General features: G+C 47.9%; 2 pseudogenes; one reads left to right on the forward strand and one right to left on the reverse strand.

Moving 5' to 3' along the window:
- Positions 1-3,751: 3,751 nt before the first annotated feature.
- Positions 3,752-4,809, reverse strand: LOC144164845 (uncharacterized; annotated as a pseudogene).
- Positions 4,810-7,199: 2,390 nt separating this feature from the next.
- LOC144165040 (uncharacterized) lies at positions 7,200-9,194 on the forward strand (annotated as a pseudogene).
- Positions 9,195-25,147: the final 15,953 nt, after the last annotated feature.

A 25,147-nucleotide genomic window follows, 5' to 3' on the forward strand; every position in this document is an offset into this window, starting at 1 on the left:
AGAAAACTAAAGTAATGATAAATAACTTCGGGACTGCACAGCGGTTTAAGATAGCTGGCGAGGCCGTGGAAGTGGTAAGCGAATATATATACTTAGGCCAAGTTATGACCCTGGATCCCAACCATGAGGCAGAGATAATTAGAAGGATCACAATGGGGTGGAGTGCATACGGCAGACATTCTCAGATAATGAATAGCAGCCTACCATTTTTTCTGAAGAAGGAAGTGTATAACAGCTGCGTCTTACCGGTACTCACCTACGGGGCAGAAACATGGAGGCTTACTAAGAGGGTTCAACTTAAATTGAGAACCACTCAGAGAGCAATGGAGCGGAAAATGATAGGTGTAACATTAAAGGACAGGAAAAGAGTGGAGTGGGTCAGGGAACAAACGCGTGTTAAGGACATACTGGTGGAAATTAAGAAGAAGAAATGGACGTGGGCAGGGCATTTAATGCGAAGGCAAGATAACGCTTGGTCATTAAGGGTAACAGAGTGGATCCCTAGAGAAGGCGAGCGCAGCAGCGGGCGGCAGAAAGATAGATGGGCGGATGAGATCATTAAGTTTGCAGGGACAAATTGGTCACAGTTGGGACAGGACCGGGGTAATTGGAGAATTATGGGAGAGGCTTTTGCCCTGCAGTGGGCGCAGATAGGCTGGTGGTGATGATGATGATGATGATGATGAAGTGCTCACAAAATTCTTTCCGTAAATGCTGAAAAGACATGACCGATATTAGCAGTCATAATTGAAGAAGCAATGCAACAACAGTCAATAGGTTCCATGCGAGGTCTAGTGGCCGATTTTACAATATTTGCATAAAAAGAACACAAACTTCATACCAGTCATGTTGGAATCTGCGTGAAGACTGATGGCTTCAGATGAACACGCTGGCCTAAGGGTACTGGTAGAAGCACGGGGTGGCCTAGAGGTGCTGGCAGAAAAGCTTTTAATCTTGTGGCACAAATCGATGGGGTTTTATGAAACAAGGTGACAGGAACATCTGAAACGAACTGCAAATCATTATATATGCTACGTCCCAGCAGATGCACACCTCCCTATTATCCGCATAATGCAACCTCCAACTGGAATTTTGGCTTCCGTCACAAATACGGCAGAAAACGGTTTTGATGTTCTTGCTCCTATCTGAACTTGTGTCCAACTTTGAGCATCACTAGTTCTCACTCAACGGTGGCTTAACATACCCGCAGCTATAACTCCATCTTATCTCCACAGTGGTAGCACCATTGAAGCGAGGAATTAAGCTTGTGATCTTGGGTTCACACGCTGCCCCAAAAAGGGTAGTGAGACATAAATTTGGTATTTAAAGCTACCATCATGCAATTCATCTAATTAAATGTTGCTAAACGAATGAAGCACTAAAATGAACTCATTGTTCCTTCAAAACGTACCAACATGCTGCAGGTTCACGAAAATGTGGTTCCGTGTCAAATGAAAGTGCGGGGGGTGCACGGTCAGACCTATCCGGAAGTACGCAAGTGATTTTAAACTTCCGTGCGCTCTAAAACCACATAATGGCAATTTACCTAAGTACTGGAGCCGCGTTTTTGCAGGCTGTGCCAGGTCATGGTTTAGGCCGGCTGAAAGAAGATTGAAATGTTTTTGCAACTGTTGAGTCGGATATTTGTTTGTATAAAATGCAAGAACATGATTGTAGACATACCTTCCTTATGATATTGAGGTTCACGTATTTCAGGCTGGGCTGTAAAATAGGCCACACTATACATTGAGTTGATTACTTGAATATATGAAAATAGGTATGACATACCAGAAATATAAAACTAGATCAAGATTGTTGGTAAAGGTACAACTCAACATACGCGCACAATACAAGCTTGCAGGTGACCTGTCCTTGTGGGCAAGTGAATGAACTTGTGCAAAGTTGAAGGTTCTGAAATAGAAATATGCTGTTAAAGTAACCTGCAGCATTTAGTTCAAGGATCATCACCTGAGTGCCGGCGCACGCACGGGTATCCTGAAGATTGTGAAGCTCGTTCGTACAGGCCTGCGAAGACAAGCCTGTAGTACTGAACCAGCAGGTATTATCCGCCACAAGCACTAAATAGAAATGGAGGGCATAGACACCAGGCTGATAAAAAGGTACACCTTGAAAAAGGTACACCTGCGGGAAAATGCACAAAGATGTTCTTGAAACTGCTAAAGAGGCTGTTAAATTATTTCACTGCATATTTTACTGAAGGGTGAAAAGGCACCATACTCTTTTTCTTTAGAAGCGGCTTTGGTGGCACATACTCGGCGTCTCTTCCTGAGCTGTTGCTGATAGACTCGCTGTCGCAGTCGGAGCTAGGGGACTCTGGGGCGCGTTTTTCGCTTCCCTCTGCCCTATTCTCGTTCACTGGTCGCATCTGAGGTGTACACAGAGTATTGGGCTTACTCAACTGCCCTTTCATACGAGTCTGAAAAAGAACTTTACTTGTCGAGACAAAATTCCCTCCAATAGCAAAAACGTGCTTACCTGCCCAGGCTTGCACAATACATTTCCCTTCAAGCCAAGCCTCTGTTGGTGGTGCCCCGTGAATAGTCAAGCGACGTCGCTTATTTGGGTTCTTCTCATTAGGGCCAAAGGGTCTTCATTCAGCCAACGTTTATGAACAATATCAAACTGCAATCCTCTTCTGGGAAAATAACGACTGCAAACTCATCTCCTGAACATACAACAAAAACATTTACGACAGATATGACAACACTCATTACCTCTGCACATGAACTGATGAAGCCCGCACATATTGTTCACGGTTAAGGCAACAAAACCAGAGAATCCTGTAAAAAATGACAACAGTAAAACTATCATAGTGCTTTTCGCAATGGGGATACATTTTATGAAATACAAACACTGAAAAGCAACTTCATTCCTGGAGGGCCCAAAAGCAGATCATCTGCATTATGTTCGCATCTACAAATTGAGCTGTTGATTTAGCAGTTCTCTAATAAAAACATAGGCAGTAATAATGTATATGTGAGTTATACAGGAGAACAAAGTCAACATAAAGAGAGTCACTACTAAACTCTTCTATTAAAAAAAAAAAACTTCGGTATTCCAGTTATGGTGCTGCGGTTTTAACATAAAGAATAGCTTGCCTGAACACAACACTGGTAACAAACTTACAAGCAGTGTAAACGAACAAGTTTAACAAACACCCTAAGTTACAGGACTTCCAGTGCTTGGCTTACTATAGGACTTCCTTTAGGACAGGACTTCCAGTGCTTGGTTTGAGGCGCACCTTTGGGAAAAGAGCATATACTTAGTTCCAACTTGGAGTATCACGCATTTTGCCGCGACCTCCTTCAGTGGCCAGAAGTGAATTTCATAGGGTTTCGAAGCCAGGTACACATCCAAAAGAGAACAGCTACATGGATATGTGTAATGGTCTTCCAATTTTCGGTACCGCCTTCCAACTGACACGGGTTGATCGTAAGCTGTGGAATGCGCAATATTTTCCACTTTGAGAATGCTGCCATCTTTCATCTTGAACGTGGCGTTCTCGTAGTTGTCTCGATGCTGATGTCTGCTAAGAACTTTACAGATTTTTAGTGGGGTCCAGTGCTCCCCTGCGGCAAGGGTCCTGCTTCATGTATACGTCCTGTTGTGTATTTGATACCGGACGTTTGTGAACTTGATGGTGCTGTGTTGCCTGGTTTCGCAGCCAGACATAAGGCAAGCGATCTTCTGCAATTTGGTTGGAAAGCTGCACGAGGGGTTTTTCCGGCTTTCACACATACTTTGTAAGCTTCTGCATGTAGTTCTCAAAGGGGAATGCACTGTAGCTGTGCAGAGATCCATGTGTACGCCCATCAGTAGCCGCAAGAATTAGGCCATGAACGTTGTTAAACACTGAATTTGTACCATACAGTGTAATATAAGTCTCCACAAAACGCATCTAGAGTTATGTGCATAGTCTCGGTTCACATTGAAAAGCACCGGGCTGCTCAGAATAGTTATAGCACAGTGTAGTGTCACAAAATTGTCCTTGAGATGGTCAGGTGTCTTGAGCCATAGCACTACTGGTCTAGTATAGAGCAAAATCAGGCGCGATTCTGACGCCTTCCATCTGTCATGGTCTGATAAACTTCACTTTCGGGACATGTCTGATGGAACATAGTGCCGACTTTCAACGTTTGCACCAGAAGGACTGCCTAGCAGCTTTGATTTGATTGATTGTAGGGTTTAACGCGCCGACGCAACGCAGGCGATGAGGCGCGCCGTAGTGGAGGGCTCCGGGTTATTTTGACCACCTGGGGATCTTTATCGTACGCCGAAATCTCGTACACACGGGCTATTTTGCTTTTCGCCTCCATCAGAAAAGCGGCCGCCGCGGCCGGGAAACGAACCCGCGACCTCGTGCTCAGCAGCGCAATGCCTAGCAGCTTTACCAATGCGGTAGCTTTTCTCATATTTCACCCAAAGCAGTAAGAGCTTCTGCATGACACGAAGCCCAACGAGATGCATGTAGTCTAGTGGCACTTAGCGAACAAGGTCTATGAGCAATTGCTCTAGGATTGTTTCCGAGTTGTGGTGCTCTTGTTGTTTAGTGGGGAAACTAGAAACTAGCGTCGGTGGATCAAGCTGAAGAAAGCACATTCGTTCTTTCAAGAAATCCAATTCAGTTGTGCACTTTGAGCAACTGAAATAGCCAATGTGCCCCTTCATGCAAAGAATGTAAGATTTGGCTGGGGCATCACAAATTATGGCCCCCAGTTGCACTTTCACCCTGCCGTTTCCGGGAAGAAAAATGATGGCCTTTCTGGAGAACGGTGTTAAAGGAGCCATGAAGACAAAATACAAGTTGGGTTTATTAAAAAATACTGCTTAGTCCCGATAACAATGATACCAATATCATCGCAATCTTCTAACAAATAACGGAGATATTAAAGAAAACGTGTGAAGCAGTCGCGACCCCCTAGCCGATTTCCCGCAACTTTTCTATGACGTCACGGAACCTTGTTTGTGCGATTTGCGGACGCCTAACTGTCCTGTCGTGACGACACATGACTGGACGTCTGTAATGGGGCCTCTAGTTCCATTTGGCCGCATCACTTTAATGCCAGCGTGCAGTTAACGCACTGAAAATTATGTTTTATTGTCGACCCGTATGACGTCATTCTTTCTCATAACACGTCACTGTGGCGCAAAATTTGAAAGTTTTTAAATACTTCTTGCTTTTTTTCGTTAAAAAACACCTTTTGTGGCTGTAAGGGAGCTGAGTGAGATACTGAATCCTAGTACTTTCAAATTGAACGAAGTTGTATTTTCTCTTCATGGCTCCTTTAAGGTCTGACGCAAATGCCCCAAGAAAGACATTAACTTCTAGAGCTTTGGTGTGCCCATAATAAACGCCAACTGGAACGGGTTCGCTGCCTTCACAGTTGCCAACGTGAAGAATTAAAGGCCAACACTGGTCCCGCGTACTCTTCCTCAAAGGGAGCCTATCCACGTTTGTATGATGACAAGGTCAGAAACTTGAGGGCAACTCGAAGGCCTTAACTGAGGCCAAAATGGCAGTATTGGCCAGGTTTGATTTTTCTGATTACCTCGGTGTACACAAGAGAGTCCTGGCACTCGCTGGCAACTCGGAAAAACACTGGTGCAAACGTAGAATCTTTAAAGGGGCCCTAAACAGGGTTCCATAGGTTTAGATTTTACGTGCGCTATCGTTGGAGTACTATACAAAGAACGTCCTGCCGCAAAAATGGTTTAAAAGCGTTGAGTATTAGCCGAGTTATCGTTCATTAAAAAGGGCCCGCAACAAGGCCTGGCGCATTGGCTCTTTCACCGCGCCTCCAAAGCACTGCATGGAAGCGGAGACGCCACCGACCAGGCGCAAGACCTGGTAGGTGACACCAAGAGAAACAGGGTTGCGTCGAGAAGCGCGCAGCCATTGGTTCCGCTCGGCGGTACGTCACGCTTCTTGTAACAGACGACGGCCAAGCTCCGCCTACTACATCCGCTACCGCTCAGCCAGTGCCTCCTTACAACTTTCAGTGCCCCGGAAACGGACCCTCCGCGGCCGTCGGGCTTCCCTTCTTCCTCCGCTAGAAGGCGCCGCGTGGGGGCGCCGTGTAAACAGTGTCTCGGCCAGGCTCGCAGCACTCGGCAGGGCGTCCTTCTTGTTTGTTTGCCGCGGCTACGTTTTTAAATGTCTTGAAATGTCGTACTGCTGCGTGCCTCTGTGCAAGTCCGACGAAAAGAAAAAGGCAGTCGGACTGTCGTTACGCGAGACTCCCGCTGTCGGCGATGTGCGAGTGAAATGGCTTGCTGCTATTCGACGGGATAACTGGGCACCGAATGTGACTTCGTGCTACACAAAGGTATGTAGCCGTCACTTTAAGGCTGACGATTTTCTCGAAGGGAAGAGACGGCGCCTAAAGAAAGGAATGATACCTTCAGTATTTGCAGACTACCCGTCACACCTGCAACCGAAACGAAGCAGTGAACGCAGCACAGCTAGCATCGCCAAACGAGCTTGTGCCCCTACGAGACTGCTCGAAAATGATCGTGCTACAGGCACTCCCTGGCTGCAGTCACCTGCTATGCCGACCGCTCCAAACCCCGAAGTTCAAGCTGTGGAGCCTATGGACACCACCGGTAGTGGCGGCGAAGCAACAGACCAGCAGCATGCCCCAAATGGGAATGAAACTCCGCCCAAAGCTGCGACGTGTGACAAGATTGTTCAAGTGGACAGCAGGTCAACCCCCAGTTTGCTCGTGACAGAAAGAGCCAAATGGAAACGGAAAGAAAGAGACTGGAGAAGCCAGATTCTAAGGTTACAGCAGACTGTGGGCAAGTACAAGGTAGAGCTAAAGAAGCTCCAGGAGGATTCCATGACTGCAGACATCTCCTACATCAAAGAAAGAGCCACTGAAAAACAGCCAGCAGCTTAATTTCTGATGGATCAGATAACGAATTTCAAGAAAATAAGACCAACCTGGACTGAGGAAACAACCCGTCGATGCGTAGTGCTCAGACATTTGTCAAGGAAAGCATACGAGCACATGAGAGGCGAGGTTTTAAATCTTCCAAGTGGAAAAACCTTGAAAAACTACATTGGAACAACGAGCGGTGAGACAGGCTTCAGCAAGTTGGTCGAGACAAGACTACTGGCTGAAGCAAGGAACTTGGAGAAACCACAGCAAAAAGTCTGCTCACTCATCGTGGATGAGATGAGAATCAAGAAGAAGCTGCAATACAACAAGCAAAGAGATTGCTTTGTTGGGCATGCAGATGCTCACCTATGGCAAGAACAAGAAGACAGCGACCTTGTTTTAACGAATTCTCTTTTGTGCTTTGTTATAAGCGGCTTGACAACACCGTTTCAAATTCCTTTTGCCTACTACTTCACAAAGGGGCTAACTGGACTGCAGCTTCATGAACTGATCATCTTCGTAATGAAAAAAGTGGAAGCATGTGGGTTCAGGATTGTGCGGCTAGTGGCTGACAATCACAGGGTGAATATCACTGCCATGAAACTACTCGGAAATGGCATACTGACTTACAGGACTGAACATCCCAGTGACCACGATAAAATTCTTTTTATGGGTTTCGACCCGTGTCATGTGCTGAAAAATGTTCGGTTGCAGTTTCTGGCACATGACATTGGCCCAAAATCCGAAATTTCTTCTTCTCACCTCAAGAAATTGTACGAGCTGCAGAAAGACTTGACCGTGAAGCCTTTAAGGTACTTGAGCCGCAAGCACGTCTTCCCCAACAACATTGAGAAAATGAATGTTGCAAGGGCAATTCAGGTTCTGTCACCAAGTGTGACTGCTGCTTTACAGCACCTGAAGGACCAAGCGGGACACACGTGCTCTGTATCGTTTTAAACTGCAGGCCCCATGATTACTTTCATGAGTCACTTTTTCCGCTGGTTTGTGCTCCACGACACGAGTAACACCACGCAACATGTCCAGCAGAATTTTGCTGATGCTCGCCACTATGACGACATTGAAGATGCCCGGCTTGAGTGGCTTGAGGTCACTTTTCCATTGTACTTGGACGAACTGAAGAAAAGGTGCATCCATGACAGTGAATTTCTTACACAAGAAACATGCGAGGCTCTTCTTGTGACCACATACTTTACAGTGGCTTGCACTAAGTATTTGCTGAGAGAAGAGATATTTTTTTTTGTTCTGACGCGCAGGTTCAACAGTGACCCAATAGAGTCACTGTTTGGAACTTTGCGCATGTCATCAGGTTGCAACGACACGTTCGATGTTCAGGTAGCACTGTCAGGACTAGATAAAGTTCTGAAGACTGGCATTGCTACAACCAATGTAGCATCGAATGTTGTGCACAGTGAAGGTGTGATGTAGGGATCCCTACCTGCCAACGCGTCTGCTTCATCTTCTGAAGCAGCGCATACTAACCCCAGTGAAGTTGTTCTCATGTCGGGACCCTAGCGGCCAACGCTGCTGCTTCAATTTGTGAACCAGCCTGTACTTCCCTTTCGCAGCCTACTTTGACTTCTTACACACTTGCACAAACGCCATCTCAGTTTAAGAGAGCAGCAATTGTGTTGCAAAGGCTGACGGCTTCGATGTTACCCCAGTACCTGGCATCACTGCAAATATCGGCCACAGTGTATGTAGGTGGTTACATTGCCCGCGTCGTCAGTGAGAAGATGAATTGCGAGAACTGTCTCGCTGTGTGTACCAAGCCGGTCAACAACCAGCCACTGCTACAGTTCTCACGCTGCCAGGACCGAGGGGGCCTGCTCTACCCTTCCGATCAGCTTCTCTTTGCTCTGGACACTTTGAGGGCTTTTGCTGACTCTGCACTCAAGAACAACCCAACTCTGCAGAAACCACTGTATGAGTTAACGAAGTACACTGTGCCAGCCCTCTGCTCATCAAGGCTGCTAAAGTGTAGAAGCGACGACAGCCATGAACACCGGGTGAAACTGATGGACCTGATTTCAGTGCGTTTCCTCAGGCCCCTCTTGTCGAACTATTCTTTCACTCTGACGAACAAGCACGATGCACGCGAATATTTTGCAATGAAGCCACTTTCGAGGAAGTATGCAAGGCTTTAAGGTGCGCGGGCAGTGCGGGTGTGTAGAGCAAGTTTCTTTTTTCTTTGTTTCGGTGTGCAATAAATGTTTTTTGCCTCTATACGCTGAACATGAAAGCAGAAGTACGAACTGTATGCTTACTGTCTATTCAAACCCCTCACTCTATCTAGTTCGTGTAAATTTAAGGCATTTTAACAGCCGCCATGTCGTCTCGCTTTCAATTGTCACGCGTCACTCGAGCTTGCCGCAAACGCGACAGTGCACAGCAATGCTGTTTAACTCGTGCCGATTGTGGTGGTTGCTTAGAACGACCGCGGGATGAAACAGGCACTTGAGTGTTTTCATTCAGTGGCCGCGATAGAAACTGCTGGTGATTGTTTTGAGTAAAACAAAAAACCTACGAGTTCACAGCTCAGTCTTCGGCTAAACTTGCGTCAGAATATCGTAAAATTGAGATTCCGCTAATATTTCCACGGCCTCGCTGTACAGCATGGGCCAGCGCAGGCTCCCCTCTCATTGTCTCAATAGGCAGCGCAGGCGCTGCCTATTGTTCTCCTCCCCTTTTCACGGGCACTGAAAGTTATAGAGGAGGCACTAGCTCAGCGGGGTTGGTCGGTGGCCGGCCCGCACTGAACGGCTCCTCGCGCCGGCCGTGCTCGCGTAGGCGGAAACGAGCGTTCGAAGGCAAAATAGGGGGCTTCCAAACTCAACATGCTCGTTTACGATAATAATTGAAGATTTCCACCGGCGACTCTAGCGGCTCGCTAGCGTTTCAGCATGCGGCGCTGTCGCGGTGATCTCGTCCCACCGAGGTCGGCGAAGAGGCTTAGCATCGCCGCAGTTATCCAGACACTGCTTTGCGAGGGCGCGACGACGACTATCCCCCGCGCAATCTTTCACTGCACTATCACCCGCTTTCACGTATTTGCAAACTTATTTTCAGCAGTAGTCCCGCTCTGGCGGGCGGTGACAAGTTTTAGCTGCCGCGGTGTATGCCTATCGTGCATACACCTCACAGTGGGCTGCTTGTCTACCGTGCAGGCAGATGCTTGCCGCGGTCGCGCGTGTAGCGGGCGTTTGTGCCCGCAGAGATTCTCCGTGTTTTTCAGCGTTATTTATACCTTGTAAACGACGCGCTATATCTACAAACTCGGCTAAGCTCGTGTAAACGATGGCGACGATCTACATTCGTCTGTGCCGTGCCGCCGGTGCATACGCCGTGCCGCCGGTGCAGGAGCGCCGCGCGACCGCGTTTTTTCTTTCGGAGCCGGGTACGCTGATTGGCTGCAGCAAGCATTTAACGGGGCCCACCAATAGCGCAGCCGTACTGTTGAGAGCTTCGTGCGTCACACCGGTGCGTCACAAGCGCTCTGTCGCACGTCAGGGCGGCGTAGTGTGGCGGCAAGGAAGCGGTAGGTGAGCAAGGAAGAAAGAAGGCACCTTTGGTGCGTGTTTGTGCGGCCCTGCTTTAGGCAGACGTGTAATATTTGGTATACATTGTTGTGAAGGGGTTCTCTAGCGATTGCGCGATTAAAATGACGACCTTCAGAAATCTATTTAGGGCCCCTTTAAGAGCTTTGTTAGGGTTGCATGAGGGACTGCTGCTTCTAAGCTCCATTCTTGCAGCCTTTTCCGAAGTGACACAAGTTCCGGCTCTTCAGATATAGACCCTTTAGAGCAGTGAGATCCCCTTTAAAATCGTTAAAGATTCCCGTTAAAGATCCCCGTTAAAAATCGTTAAGGATCCCCAGGTGGTCAAAATTAATCCGGAGCCCTCCACTACGGCGCGCCTCATCGCCTGCGTTGCGTCGGTGCGTTAAACGCCACAATCAATCAAGAGCAGTAAGAAATCCCCATGGTATCCGGACAGCCGTGCAGCTTTAGCTGCAAGGAACGTTTTCCGCTTTTAGTAAGTAGTTTTCTGCTGAGGAAACATCCTCGGCATATACGCGCAGCTCCGCCAAGTCAGCTACAACTTCTGGGGGAACAGCTGTTGTCGGAACAGCTTGAGGCAAGCCAAGCGAAACTGATTCATGCAACCCGTTTAGTCTTCCCGGGGGTTGGGCTAAACATTCCGCGGCATTCAAAAACGACCCTCCTCGGGCAGACAGTATAGCGCTCATGTCATTCCTAACCGCACGATGGATGCACCAGTACGCCGTGGTCCTATGTAGATAAGCCATATTTTGGTAAGCTAACTTGTGGTTCGAAAAAACAAAGCGTCGTACTCACGTGCCGAAACCACCCGCTGTTCTGCCATAGAGAAAACAAGGACTGAGAGAGAGAGAGAGAGAGAGAGAGAGAGAGAGAGAGAGAGAGACTCTTTATTACAGAGAAAGCAGAGAGGTTTGCCAGCATGAATTCGCCGACATGCTACTCTGCGGGGAAGGGAGGAGAAGGAAACAAAGGAAGTAGATGGAAGAAGAGTATGTGAGGAAGAACAGAATAAAAATTAAAAGAAAATAGAAATGAAAAATGAATACAGTCCTGTTTAAGGGCGCTGAGTAAAAACTTGACTGTACACGCCAGGGAGATTGCTGCAATGTCTAGCGACGCCAATGTCCTCTAGGTATTCAAATAATGCAGACAGGGCTTTGCGCTGGGAGGATGGTGAGTGGAATGGTCCAAGCATCAAGCTTAGTGTTAATGGTCCAGGTTGGAGAAACTCAACACGTTAAAGATCCCCAGGTGGTCTAAATTAATCCGGAGCCCTCCACTACGGCGCGCCTCATCGCCTGCGCTGCGTCGGCGCGTTAAACCCTACAATCAATCAAATCAAATGGAGAAACTCAATTCTTTGCTGTAAACGGCCCCTTGATTCAGCATAATCAGAGCACTCTAGTAATATATGTTCGACGGTTTCGGGTGAGCCACAGTTGTCACAGTATGGGTTGGCAGTCTGGCCTATACGATAAAGGAACGAATTTGTAAACGCTGCATTAAGGCGCAGTCGATGGTACTGTGTCTCCAGTAGGCAAGGTAGTCGATCCGGCAGCCTCATTCTCATGTACGGGTCTATGCATTATAGAAAGTCCTGATGAAACTCCGGAAGGGACCCTAAGCGGTTTCTTTCAGCCAAAACTACAGCCTTAGTCATGGCTGAGGCATCATTTTTCGTAAAAAAATCCTCCTTGGCGTTCTCAATTCTAGGCCCCTGCGGGCAGCCTCATCCGCATTCTGGTTTCCCAAAATGCCAGAGTGGCCTGGGAGCCACTGCAGTGTCACACGATGTCCAGAGACGAATGCGAGATGGTGGAGATACTTCACTTCTCGCTGGACATGTTCATGAAGGCTGCAGCAGCTAGCGCGTTGCAGGGTCTGAAGAGTTGCTTTCGAATCGCAAAAAATGGTCCTCTGTGTCGACGGCTGGCGAATAATGTATCGGATGGCTTCTTTTATCCCACGAAGCTCAGCCGACGTGGACAAGTCGGTCGCTCAAGCCGGTATGATAGGCCTTTCCAGCTGATGGAATAAAAATTCCTGATGTTGCCGATGTTGCCGACCTATCTGTAAAAATATGAGTCGTTGCACTGTAAAATTTGTTAATGTGTGCAGGTGTCATCTGAATTAGGCTGATTTGAGGCATTTGCTTTTTAGGGGCGAAGCTCCTCTTGCTCGGGCCCTGTCCCGTTCCTCGTTGCTGCTGTATCCGGCACATTAATGATGATTGTGGCAGGATCCCCCTAGGGATTGGCCAAACAAAGATTAGTCGAAGAGGTCAAAACGTTCAACGCGTTCGTTGTTACCCAACAAGGAGGAGAGGAAGAAGAGGTTGTCGTTCGTCGCCTGCGAGCTCAAGACACGTACAGGGGATACGCGACACAAGATGGTCTGCAGAAGGGACGGCCAAGGTAACTAAAATGTCACACACCGAATTCGCCAACTTACCCATGGAGATTCTCATCGTCCCGAACAACGCCTACATAATCACCACAAGCATCGACGTCGTCGACGGGCTTGTAAACAGAGCGGTGGTAAGCTTGACGGGTCGAGTCTTTATATGATATGCGGGCGAATGTTTCGTGGTTTTACCGATAAGCATTTTAGCTTCGCCCCCCTCATCATCATTCACTTCGCGGAGATGGCCGGATTTTTTTTAATGAATTCCAGGTATAAATGTTTTTATCCGAAGGGGCAACAGAGTCCAGGGCGGGAATTCCAGGGGCATTGTCTGCGGTGCTTGAGTTGGAATTGGAGCTTTGATAGTCCTGATTGCTTTCCCAAAGCTCTAATTGCTTTGATCTGCGACATGAGCCAACGAATGCGTTCTTGTATGTAACCTGTGCCTCAAATGAATTTGTAGTACTTCTTGAAGTCGTAACACGCCCAAGGGCAGGCAGCCGGTTTCAGCAATTGTCCCAGAACACGACGATCCTTTAGGAAGGCCGAGGCACTTCCTAAGGCAGTTATTTCTCGCCGCCTCAAGCTGTTTTTTGCTTGTAGGGGACAGCTTCTGCAGGGATGGGAGGCTGTAGCGCAACACGCCGTCAACATACGCCTTGAAGAGAAGCACCATGGAACAAACATCGTTGCCCCAGCGTGTGCCAGCAAGATATAAAATAATTTGGGATGCCGTGGAAATTTGCATACGTAGTCTCTTCACTTCCGGAGCCCAGGAGAGGTTTCTGTCGATTGTAACACCAAGATACCTTTGGGTACGTATGTATTTCAGGGGCCGTTCACCGAGGATTAAAGGATATCTATCCATGCTCTTGGGGTGAAGGTCATAGCGCTGCTTTTTTTCTGGGGAGAGATGAAGTCCTTTAGGCTGTAGGTGTTCTGATATTTTTGCAAGCGGCGGCTGGAGCTTCTGTTGCGTGACTACACGTCATGTCGAAGCACTCCAAATGCAGATATCGTCCACGTGATCTTTACCCTACGGGGGAGAACACGCTTCAGGTGAATGAGGACGATATTGAATAGTAAAGGACTTAATACAGCTCCTTTAGGTACCTCTCTTTTTACCTTATAACACGGTGTAGGCCCTTCTGCTGTGCACATGAAAAGTTTTCTTCCTTCAAGATAGCTTGAAATTCATGCGTATAATCTTCCGCTTAAGCCAAGTGAAATAAGAGATGCTAGAATTGCATCGTGATATAGAGTCGAAGGCTGATTTAATATCTAAAAACACCGCAATTGGTATGTCTCCGGAATTCAGTTCTTCTTCAGTTTCCATGTACCAAGTCTTCCTTTTGAAGATAATCTTTTTCATTAATTTCCTAACGCAGGTAAGTAAGGCTATCGGTAACTTTCGACTTTTCATCGTTGTCGCTTTCAATTTTCGCCTGGCCATTTAGAAGTTACGCGACTCGTGATAAATCATCGCTTACTACTGCGATAATTGCCAGTACCATTACTCGCTAGTTCCACAGCTTCCAGTAAGGCCGGAAGCGACCACAGACGGGCCTGGCCCTTGGCTCAGTGCCTCTCTACAGAGCACGTGCACTGCACGCAAGCGGAAAGGAGTGTGATTACCGCGGCGAATGGACCGGGGACATGGGCTATAGCCTCTCCACCCCGCACTGCCGGCGCAAACCACTAGGATAGCCATGAACCGGTTCGGGCACGGCCGTGGGGTGCGTGCGTTCTTTTTTAAAGTAAGTGGGGTGCCTGCTACATCACCTTTGCATTTTAAATTTCATAGGTAGTCGCTCAGACAGGCGAATTGGTAAACCATTCGAATTTTACAGGTGGGGTGCATACGGTAATGTTCATGACCATATGCACCCAAACATGTACAATGGGTGTGATGTTATACAGGCTCTTCTAACAATCCCCAGCGTTACGGACGGGATAATAACGAGACAGGGCACCGGAACATGGAGAAGAACTGAAGATGGCACGCTTTATAGGGTTGGGTTATGGCAGAACACGCGGAGTGGAAAGGCGACGGAAAAAGAAAACAAACTAGGACTGCTAACTTGAAACAAAACACGAGTCCGTTTTAATGGAAGTCAAGTTGGCCAACTGCAACAGTCTCACGTGTTGGATGAGCTGTTCGGGAGGGTGCAGGTTGGCTGGAGCTTCATCGGCGCGCCGGCGGAACTTCCTCGAATGTGGGCAGGTCGTGGGGCGCTGGTCCGTGCTGTCGTTCCCTGGCCGTTGGCTTCTAGGCCGTCGCAGGGGAACCACGTTCGCGCACCCGGTAGTAGAAGAGCGGCGTCTAGTCCGCAGGCTGTCCTCTTCCTCACGACCACCGCCGAGCAATCCAGAACACACCGTCCCCTTAGCCGGAATCCTCTAGCACCCCTCTTCTTCCTCTTCGTGGCACATAGCCCCACCATAGAGATTAGCCGTCTTCTCTGACGAAATGGTCTTCAAAAACGCAAAGTTATCGCTACTTCCTCACAATGGGGTTCATACGGTGGCGGTAATAGACCATGGGGGGCATACGAAGCAGGGTAATAGACTCTGACCGGATATGGTAACGATTTATTAACGTTTGTTATTAAGAAATGTGTTCCCAAGTATTTACTGCATGCAGACAGCCTTACTGAATCAGTATCTGAGGTTTTTAGACGTAACACTTCAACTTGTAGGGGAGGTTTTTAGTTGACAAATATCTACACTACAGCACTTTAATAAGAATGCTGTCAAGGCGTTTATTTTGATGATGCAAGTTACGTTTTCCCGTTCCCAATCTTGCGTATAATGTAGCCTCGTAGCGGGAAAGTAGCGCTGACAATTTTAATTTCACGGCACTGCCAGCTCAATCGAGGAAGCATGCTGTAAGTCGCCAGGCAGCTTTTCACTCCTCCGGTATATTAACTAACCGGAATACCAATTAATTACCCCTGTTTTCATCTAATTGGCACACCGAACTTTTTAACAAAATAAAGCGCTCTCTAATTCGGGACCTCGAAGTTACTGTGCCGCCCTATCATGCCACCGTTGATAGCTCATCATTGTTCAACATCGTTCAACATCGTTAACTTCCCGCGTGTGGTCCTGCCTAGTATGAAAACTTTGATCCTTTCGTCCTCCAGTCATAGCCGCTAACCAGTAACCCCAAAAAAATAGATTGGGCAAGTACTTTCATGTTCGATCTCTGGTGGCCGTTGAGGTGGACATCATGTATATGTATACACTGATGAAGAACCAAGAGGATGGGCCGCGGGATGAGATGGACTTCATGTAATGTATACACTGATGAAGAATCAAGGTGATGGCCCGCGTAATGAGATGGACATCATATATATATATGTATACACTGATGCCGCTCTCCCTCGCACCGCGGATACCGCGGAGTGCGAAGAAAGAACGAAGGGGATGGCCCGCGGGATGAAAGGGACTATTTACAATGGGATGACCAAACTTGCCCAAACAATGCGATGGTGATTGCGACCGACTAGAGATCACTTAAACTGAACAACCAACTTAGTCTCAACGGCTTGCGGTAGAATACCACGCGTCGTCAAACCTGTCACTCGCCCCAGTAGCTGAAGCCAGATACCCAGACGTAACCGCTCAGACACCAACCCAACAATGAGAAGCATTACGTGGTATCTTTGGTCGCCGCGGACTGTATATGTAGAGCCATCCCCTGAACAACATTCATCTGTTTCTTAGACCTACAGCATTCCCCCCTTTGCTTTCCGAGGTTTTCTTGACTACCAACCCTTATCCTTTCTTAATTCACCGAGCCCCTCATTTCCGATTTCGGATTTGCTATAAAAATAAAACCAACCAGACAAGCACACATGAATACTGCGGTTGCGGAGGAAGGGACACGAACGCACATACGCAACGAACAGAACACCATTTTGATGTTCTATTCCAGCTGTCCATTCCCTTTGAGCCCCCGGGCAACGAATCCCAACAAGGCAACATACCGCCAGCAGGTTCTCCGATGTCAACCTCGGCGGTAAACTCCCCGTCTGTAGACCTCGCAGGACTTCAACAGGCCGGATCTGCTCCCAGTTCCTCACCTTCACTCTTGGACCCCCATGTGCTCTGCTACGCATGCCATGGCATATCGAAACCTGACCTTCCGCACCTCGTCTGGTCGTGCCCGGGCCTTGCCTTGCTTCGCGCCCAACACTGCCCGGCGTGGGTTAACTCATACGAAGAGTGGATTCGGCCCTCTTGGCGCGTCAAGGACACCTTGACAGCACTCTGGAGCTTCGTCAGCGCGGCCTCGATGGCTGGACATTACTAGCGTCCTTCCTGCCCTCTCCATTCCACAGCGGCTTCGGGCCATCTTTTCTTAATAAACTTTTCTTCCTGCCCTCTTCCTTCCATCTGTCTTGACGTTTGAACGCCTTCGCGTTACACAAGTTGATTCCCTGAGACATCGAGCCATGAAGGGAATGAGGTCGTCATCTGAAGTCGCTGCAGTGATACTCAGGTCCACGCGCTGTTCGTAAGCATCCCAGTTAGTCCACTTTACCTTCCTTTCCAATCGGAGTGAATCTTTCTCGAGATAGGATAGTAGAACTGGGAAGTGGTCTCTCCCGCTCTTTTCCATGTCTGTGCACCAAGAAAATGTTTGAGCGATGCAGCTTGATAAAAAAGAAACGTCAGTACAGCTGCTCACTGTCGCGTTTTTGATCTATCTGATGCTGCCATCATTAATGGGCTCAATAGAGTGTCGTATCAGCAGCTCAGCTAATCTTGTTCCACGAGAACTTGCGTGTGCGCTGTCCCAGATCTCATGGTGCGCGTTTAAGTCACCGCAGATTAGGTAAGGCGGTGCCGTGCTAGTGAAAATGCGTTGTAGCCTCCAGGCGTCAAAGCTATTGCCCGGCTGTATGTAGGCAGCAATAAACGTAAATTGCGTTTTTCCAATGATGGTTTTGGCGCAAACATATTCTTCAGTTTTATGAGCAGGCACAGCGACTCTGGCTACTGGCAAATCATTGCGGACACCAATAAAAAGAGGACTGATGCCGTTCGAGCGTTGAGAATGCAGGAAATCGTAGTTTTTTAACTTAAACGTTATCCTCAACACGAGAATCGGATATCGCAATAAATGGAAATCGATATGTACGCACGAGTTGGCGAAAATCAGCAAGTTTCGAGCGTTGACCGCGTGCGTTCAATTGGAAAATTGTACAGGTCTTGAAATTTGCGTTGATAAGCGGTTTCAGGGAAGGGGTGTCCGGTGAAGTCAGCTTCTATGTACTCCGGATGCATATCGCGAAGATGAAGACGCAGCCAAGAGAGGTTCCAGGCACAAGACGGCTTCAACTTCAGGGATATGTCCATAGGAGGGATGGGCACGTAGTAGAGCCCTGATTGCGGCGAACAGCATTGGGATCACCATACCAGTGATATCGGCCTGCGTGGGCTGACCTGTCATCCGTTCTTGTTCCCTGCGGGGACGTTGAGTTGGTGGGGGGGCTGCGTCCTGTGGGCGCGCGTCAGGTGGGACCTGAGAAGCTTTGCTGGAAGGTTGATCGCGTGTAGCTTGCGCGTAGGACTTGCTTGTGGGAACTTCACCATTAAGCGGAGGGTCACTTGAAGCACAATAACAGTTGAAAGTACGACTTCAGGGTTCGACGGCGGCTAACGTCGTGCAGCGGCTTTCCCTTGTATTTTCTCGACACTGCGTGCAAGAGTAGCTTCCTTTTTCTTCGGGCAAGCTCCAAACGACGCGGGATGTGGGCCGTTACAGTTCGCGCAGTGGGGTTGGTTGCGCGAAGTGCAATCCTTCTGAGAGTGGTCACCAGAGCATATTTCTCAGCGAAGTTTTCCTCTGCAATTCTTGGCGCTGTGGGCATGTTTCTGGCACTTGAAGCACTGTGTGGCACATCCGATGTATTCTTCCACGAGGAAGCTGTAAAAACAACCAGGGAATACCCTAGCAGGGAGAGGGGAACCCGGCCTAAACTCCACGATTACAAAACGTCGGCGAGTCTCTGAGACGACTTCATTTTCATCGCGCGAGTAGGTGACTTGCCGACGGGCAGACACCACACCTTGATCGCTTAGATAACTCGCCAGTGCCTCATCCGTGTACTCAAGGGGCACACCTTGGATTTTCCCATACGTCGCCATGTATGAACGAGGCACGCGCGCCTCGACAGTCATGCCAGCAAGGGAGGAGGCGTGGAGAAGTCGGTTGACAGCGGCAAGGGACGACACAGTCACAATAAGACTTTCATCCTTGTTTAGGCGATGGGTTAAAACCTTTTCTTGGGCCGTTACTACGACTTCTGACGCGAATACGTTGGGTTTACTCTCCACAAACTGCAACCTTCAGCTGGTTCAAAGACGACGGGAATCCCGGCGGCTCGCGTTTTCATGTAAGTGACCAGCGTGAACTCTCCTTGATTTATTCTCATGTCAGTGGTTTCTGAAGACGCGTTCTGACGATCAGGTTGCTGGTCAACGGCACGCTTTTTAGGGGCTGGTGGGGTTTCTGGGTTGTCATCGGGAGTGGACTCGCTTGTAATTGTGGGGAATACCTTGATGCGGTCCGCTTGGAGGGGATAGACGTTGGTGAGTTCCGTCTATCACGACAGAATGAGGTGCGGGCGATGGTGGCACCCTGCTAGGATGCAGGGTCCGCTCCCGGCTTCGCTGAATCCGTTTGACACGGCGAATCCGGCTTTTTGAAGTCGCTGGGTGGTGGTAAGGAGGCAGCGCCATAGAGATAATATACTGACTCTAGAGGGAAAGCGCGCCGCTGAGCCAATGCATTGGAACCGTACGACACACGGTGGCAGACATGATACAACGATTTGAATGTTGCCAGATAAGCTTTTGCTTACTAAAAACGGCGAAAGCGATGGGTTGTAATCTGGCAACGTGCTACTGCGGTGTTTCCGCGTCCGGCTAGCGAAGCATGCCGGGAGAAATTCTAACATGGCGGACCGCTGGCCAGGCGGATTTTGTGTAGGCGGCGTCGACAGCATTGCGTAGTTTATCTCCTGTGGGTAGGTAACCGACGTGTTTTCGGTTTAGCGTACGTGCGACTTGTATGTACTGAGACTATTTGAGCAAGATGTGGCAACGCTCACGCAACACTTCGCGCAAGCTCGAATGCGACTGATCGCATGCGCGAGGACGCCAAGGAGTAAGCTGATCCGTACTGGGTGCACAGAAAATGAATCTCCGTATGATCTCCGTGCATTTTTGCGCTGTGCCGCTTTATTTGCCGTTCTGTAACATTTTGCGAGTCGCTCAATGCTTTTCAAACGAAGTGTAGTGAACTGACTGTGGCTTTAGCTCAATGTAAAACCTATATTGACACACACAAAAAAGACATCGCATGGGCCAACGCTGATATTTCCGGTGAGTCGCGGCGCTTTGAAGCACAGGAACGAAAGAGCGCCGTCGATCGCATGCCAACGGAGTGGAAGAATGCATGCCAAGTGAGTATGCGAAATATAGTCCGCGGCATGTCCCGTTTTCCTTTCTGTCTGTATTCGTCAAGTTGTAGCTGCTTTCCACCACTTCAAAGGGAAAGCTTGCGGGACTGAATGCGCAGTATTGAATGGCAGTAATTTACCTCACAGAGCGCGCGAGGAGAGAACATTGACTGATTAAAAAAGAAACCGCATTTCGTTACCTATTTTTTCGTTCTACCTTCACGAACGTTTGCGCGAAAGTTCGAAGCACGAAGTGCTGTAAGAAGTTCCATGAATAAAACAACTGGAACCGAACGATTATAAAAGCTCCTTTTATTTCTCTTCCAACGGGAATGATCGCTGGCTGCCACTCCGTAGCCTGTAGTGAACTTGCGGTAGTCAAGGTCAGATCAGAATCGCTGTTCCGGCGTCAGTTCAGGGGAAATAGATAGGGTGCTTAACGTGAAAAAGAATGACAGCCTCGCAAGCGCCCGGGGACGCACTTGCTCAGCGCGTGCATCCGAGTTGTACCAGTTGTACTCGTTTTGCACGCACGCAGATCTGAGCTGAAGACTGCACACACACACTACGCAAGTCAGGCGCAAGGGCCTCGCTACTTCATAGCACACTGAAACCAAAACTGAACTACACAGTTACTCTTTCACCGCTAATAAGAGCTTAATTACACTAAAAGTTTTTTATAAAGCTAGTTTTAAGTACTGAAGCAATTATTTGTAACTATTTTGCTTCAATTTTTTGTTTTAGTTAAATAATTACGGAACAACTTTTTAGAAGACTGAATACAATTGATCTGGCAACCATGGAAATTGTATCATGTCAGCGCTCACGATTCGTACGGTCTCGGAGCTCGCTTTACCCCCCTGGGCAGCGCGAAGGATTGTAGGCACTGCGTAGAATTCCCGCTACAAAAAATGAAAAAACTGAAGAGCAGTAAAAGCAACCAGCCGGATAAGCCGATCTTCCTCTCAACAAGGACTGCTGTTCTCTTTCTACCGCACCGTCAAAGAACAAAGGAAACCGGCCCGTTTTCCGCCAAGTGCCCGTTCTGCCCCTAGAACACAATAAAACCGTACAGCAACATCGAAACACTCTTAAAGGTCACCTGCGTTCAGGAAATGTTTCAAGTAAAAGTTTCAAGATACTGTTACTAATTAACGAACCTTAGCCTCGAAAACCAAATCTAATGCACGTACTGTGCAAACAGGGCTCAAAGTTTTGTGGGCGGTACACAGTTTTTTGTACGCTGAAACGTATAGATTACAGTTCCCTGCCCAAGAATCATGGTAATTGATAGTTTGAAAATATGCATAGCTCAATTAAATTCAATACGACAAAAATACTTCCGCCGTGCGAACAATTTTCCGTATGGTTAAAGTGAACCAAAGCAAGAAAGAATTATGCTTCTTACAATTCTTTATTTGTAAAAAAATAACACACGGTCACATTTAAGCACAGGGACACCCCAAACCCAGCCCTTTAGGGGAGATTTTCGGGATATCCCATGTCGACGTCCCTGGGACCTACTTTGGTTGTAATGTGTGGAACGTGGGGTTTGCCTCACCGAGCAATGCTGTTATGGTCTCGGGGTCACAGTTTTCTTAGTTTGGTACCGTGCCCAAGTTCTAGAACGCAAGGGCATTCAATGTTGTCGCCAGAACCCGTGCCGGAGGTGGGTGGTGTTTAGTGCCGTGTAACTGCCTCACAATTCTAGATGATTTTCCAGTTTGCTCTGGCTGAACTTCGTTGTTAGTACGTATATAAAGCTGCATTCGGCGCAGAGGTAGGCAACAAGATCTAGCGTTGGCTTCACAGTCACTCGGGGTCCCTCTGCTGTGCGCACAAATAGGTACACATTTAAATCGTGGGCTCGAGCCTCCCATTCGTTAAAAAAATTAGGAACTCCGTCAAGTATGCGGCGGTGGCAGAGTCCAGTCTCAAACCTGTCTTGGCACAACGTGATATCATGATGTTGATAAACTCGGACATGCGCAAAATAAATGCTTCCGTCTTACGCGCAGGTCCGCAGGCCTTTTCCACTTGGATGCCATAAAAATATAGGCGTTTTAACACTTCTTCACTGAAGAGACGAAGAGATGGGCCTACCCTCATCTTTTCGAAACCATTCGGATCGAGATGCAGCCTGCTAATGTGAGGCATGTCCTTGAGTGTGATGATGCTGCCGTCATTCTTTCATGCTTCTGTTATGAAGTCAGCATGGACGTGCCATTTGGTTCATTGAGAAAGCCACTGCATACGTTTGTCATCAAATGCAGGAAGTCGGAGCAGTACAGCGCGGCGGTCATCGGATGGAGGAATTTGCACGTGATGCTCGCTGAGGAACCTAAATACAAAAAAAAACAGTTTTATACAGACTGTAAGAATACCCTGAGTAAGGTTTTACTCACCACATGACATCTCACTACCAATTTCTATTTCCTCTACCAAAAATGTGAGCAGGAGATACATTGCGGTTGAACATATCTCTTATGCGAAATATCTTGAACATGCTGCGATTCCAGCTGACAGCATCGCACGTCACGCCCTCAACGAAAAGGCCCACCTACTTAGGGAGTAGTGTCGCCTCCAGCACAATTTTCGACAGTGCAGGTGCCCTGTCGTTGGCCGTGACGAAAACACTCTCATTATTTGCATCCACTTTCCTGGAAAATGAACAAAATAAATCATGACGCTACAATTTAACTGATACGCACAAGCATATAGTAACATACAGCTTAATTAGGCAAGCTGATATATTGCACAATATCACGGATGGTGCATCGGCAGCGTACCATACATGTTAAAGGCTGGAACTCGACCGCCAGGCCGCGGCCGGCAGTCTCGTCTCCGGAACTCTCTTCTCCCAGCCCTCCGAGGTTAACAAATCCCTCGATGAAACCTGCGTCATTAAATATTTAAGAGCTTAAAGAACAATACTATTTGACATCTACATTGTACATACCAAAGAAAAACTATGCAATATATTTTAATTGGTGTAGTGAAATATATGAAAACAGCTTACCTGATGATTTCACTTCGATATTCTCCGACAGTTTCATCTTGTCGAATACGATGAGCCCAGGTTAGCTGAACTCTTTATTATTGTTTTTTTCACGCAAGGAACCAAAGGTTCTTGGGTTGAATCCGAAGCCACTTTTGAAATCCTGCATTGCGTTCTTTATGCAGATACGGCCAGGTAGAACCAAGACACCGTGACGCCGCAAGTGGTCGTGCAGCTGCGGACTTCGCATGCGCATTAGTATGCACTCCAGCAGCTAGTAATTTCGGTACATACTTTGTTCACTTTCTCGTGGCTGCTTCAAAGCATGCTCGATCGGTGGCCTGTTGCTTAGAGGGGAGGCTCCTGCTTTTTTCTGGCAACTGTTTTTCCGGCAGTTGCTCAATCATCACCTTCATCAGCCTTACGCTCATTTTTGCTTGCTTCAGTTTGGCCCTCATTTTTTCTCAGGTTACTCCGAACGGCAGCTGTGTTTTTCTTAACTTTTTTCAGTTCCTTCTTCGCGAATGTTTGTTGAGAATTAACATTCGCTCATACTTACAGTGAACGCGACTCGCTTGACCATTCTTGAGTATCAGAGGACACTTAGAAAAAAACTTCCCGTTGAAGGAGGAGCATTTTCCCGCGACCGTGTGTAGCCCTGCTCCAAAGCATACGGCCGGTTTTTTCAAATCGTTGATGAGTTCTCGAGCCTAGCTCTTGTGGTGTTGGGGGATGTTTTTGTTCCGACTTTGACTTTTAATTGTTCTGGTATACGGTAGCAACTGCCCTTTCATCTTGCCTTGAATATGCCATTTCAACTTTTACCATCTTCTTCAAAGCTAGTGTGTTCTCCTCTCCAGAAGCATCGTACTCATATTAGGCAGCTAGGAAGGATAGTTGTGGGACCAGGACTGGGAAATTTTCAAGTTGCCCAAAGGTACTCCTAGCCTTTCGGCGACCCATGATTCTTCAATTTCTACGTCTACAGTTGATTCCGCAGGTTTTTCTTTTGAAGGAACATCCCATTTTTCGTTTTACTGGAGGTGGCTGTTGGTAACACAGGTTCCTCTTTTTTCTGTTCCTGGGAAGTGGCTTCGATATGTATCTCGGTGCACGTCACTTTGTTGACAGCTGTTTCGCCGCCTGTGTGTTACTTTAGCTGCTCCTTTTGGCTTCAAAAGCAAAAACAAGCCACGTGGGAAGCCAACTCAAGTAGTCGAGGAACGTCGCTCGCCACTATGGCGGCGCCCACGACGGAACGCAAGTGCAGCGAGTTTTCCGTCAAGTATGTATTAGTATGAAGCTCTATGGGATTGCTCCTGGGACGACGCACCTCTGCATTCTAGTACACCGTAACCACACCTTTTCTCCAGTGTCTCAACACCTTACGTTAGTGGAAGGCCGTGACTACATTTTTGTACCATTGTTGCAAACTGTGAAGACAAATGCGGATTTCGCCTTCGTCGATAAACTACTACCTGGGATCAGGGCGCCACGAAAGTGGATGGCGTAATTTAGGGCACTGAACAGGCACAGTCGGTAATAAATGAAGCTAAGGCGGTATTTGTAATCGTCTGACTCACTATCGCATGCTGAGAACTTCCGAAGCTAGCAGCCAGATGACTCCGCTTATATTGGAGGCTGTGCGCTTCTGAGTTCGTATTTCTTTGTATCCCCCTGTAACCCGCAATTATGTTTCGCTGTTTGCTAGTTGTCGTGACTTCAGTTTTCCCGTGAAGCAACGGTACTGGAAACGACTGTAGTTTTTTCCTGGGGTAAAAACATGAG

This window comes from Haemaphysalis longicornis, unplaced genomic scaffold, assembly GCF_048455015.1.
Source record: "Haemaphysalis longicornis isolate Haplotype H1 unplaced genomic scaffold, Haemaphysalis longicornis Haplotype H1 scaffold_14, whole genome shotgun sequence".
Lineage (NCBI taxonomy): Eukaryota > Metazoa > Arthropoda > Arachnida > Ixodida > Ixodidae > Haemaphysalis > Haemaphysalis longicornis.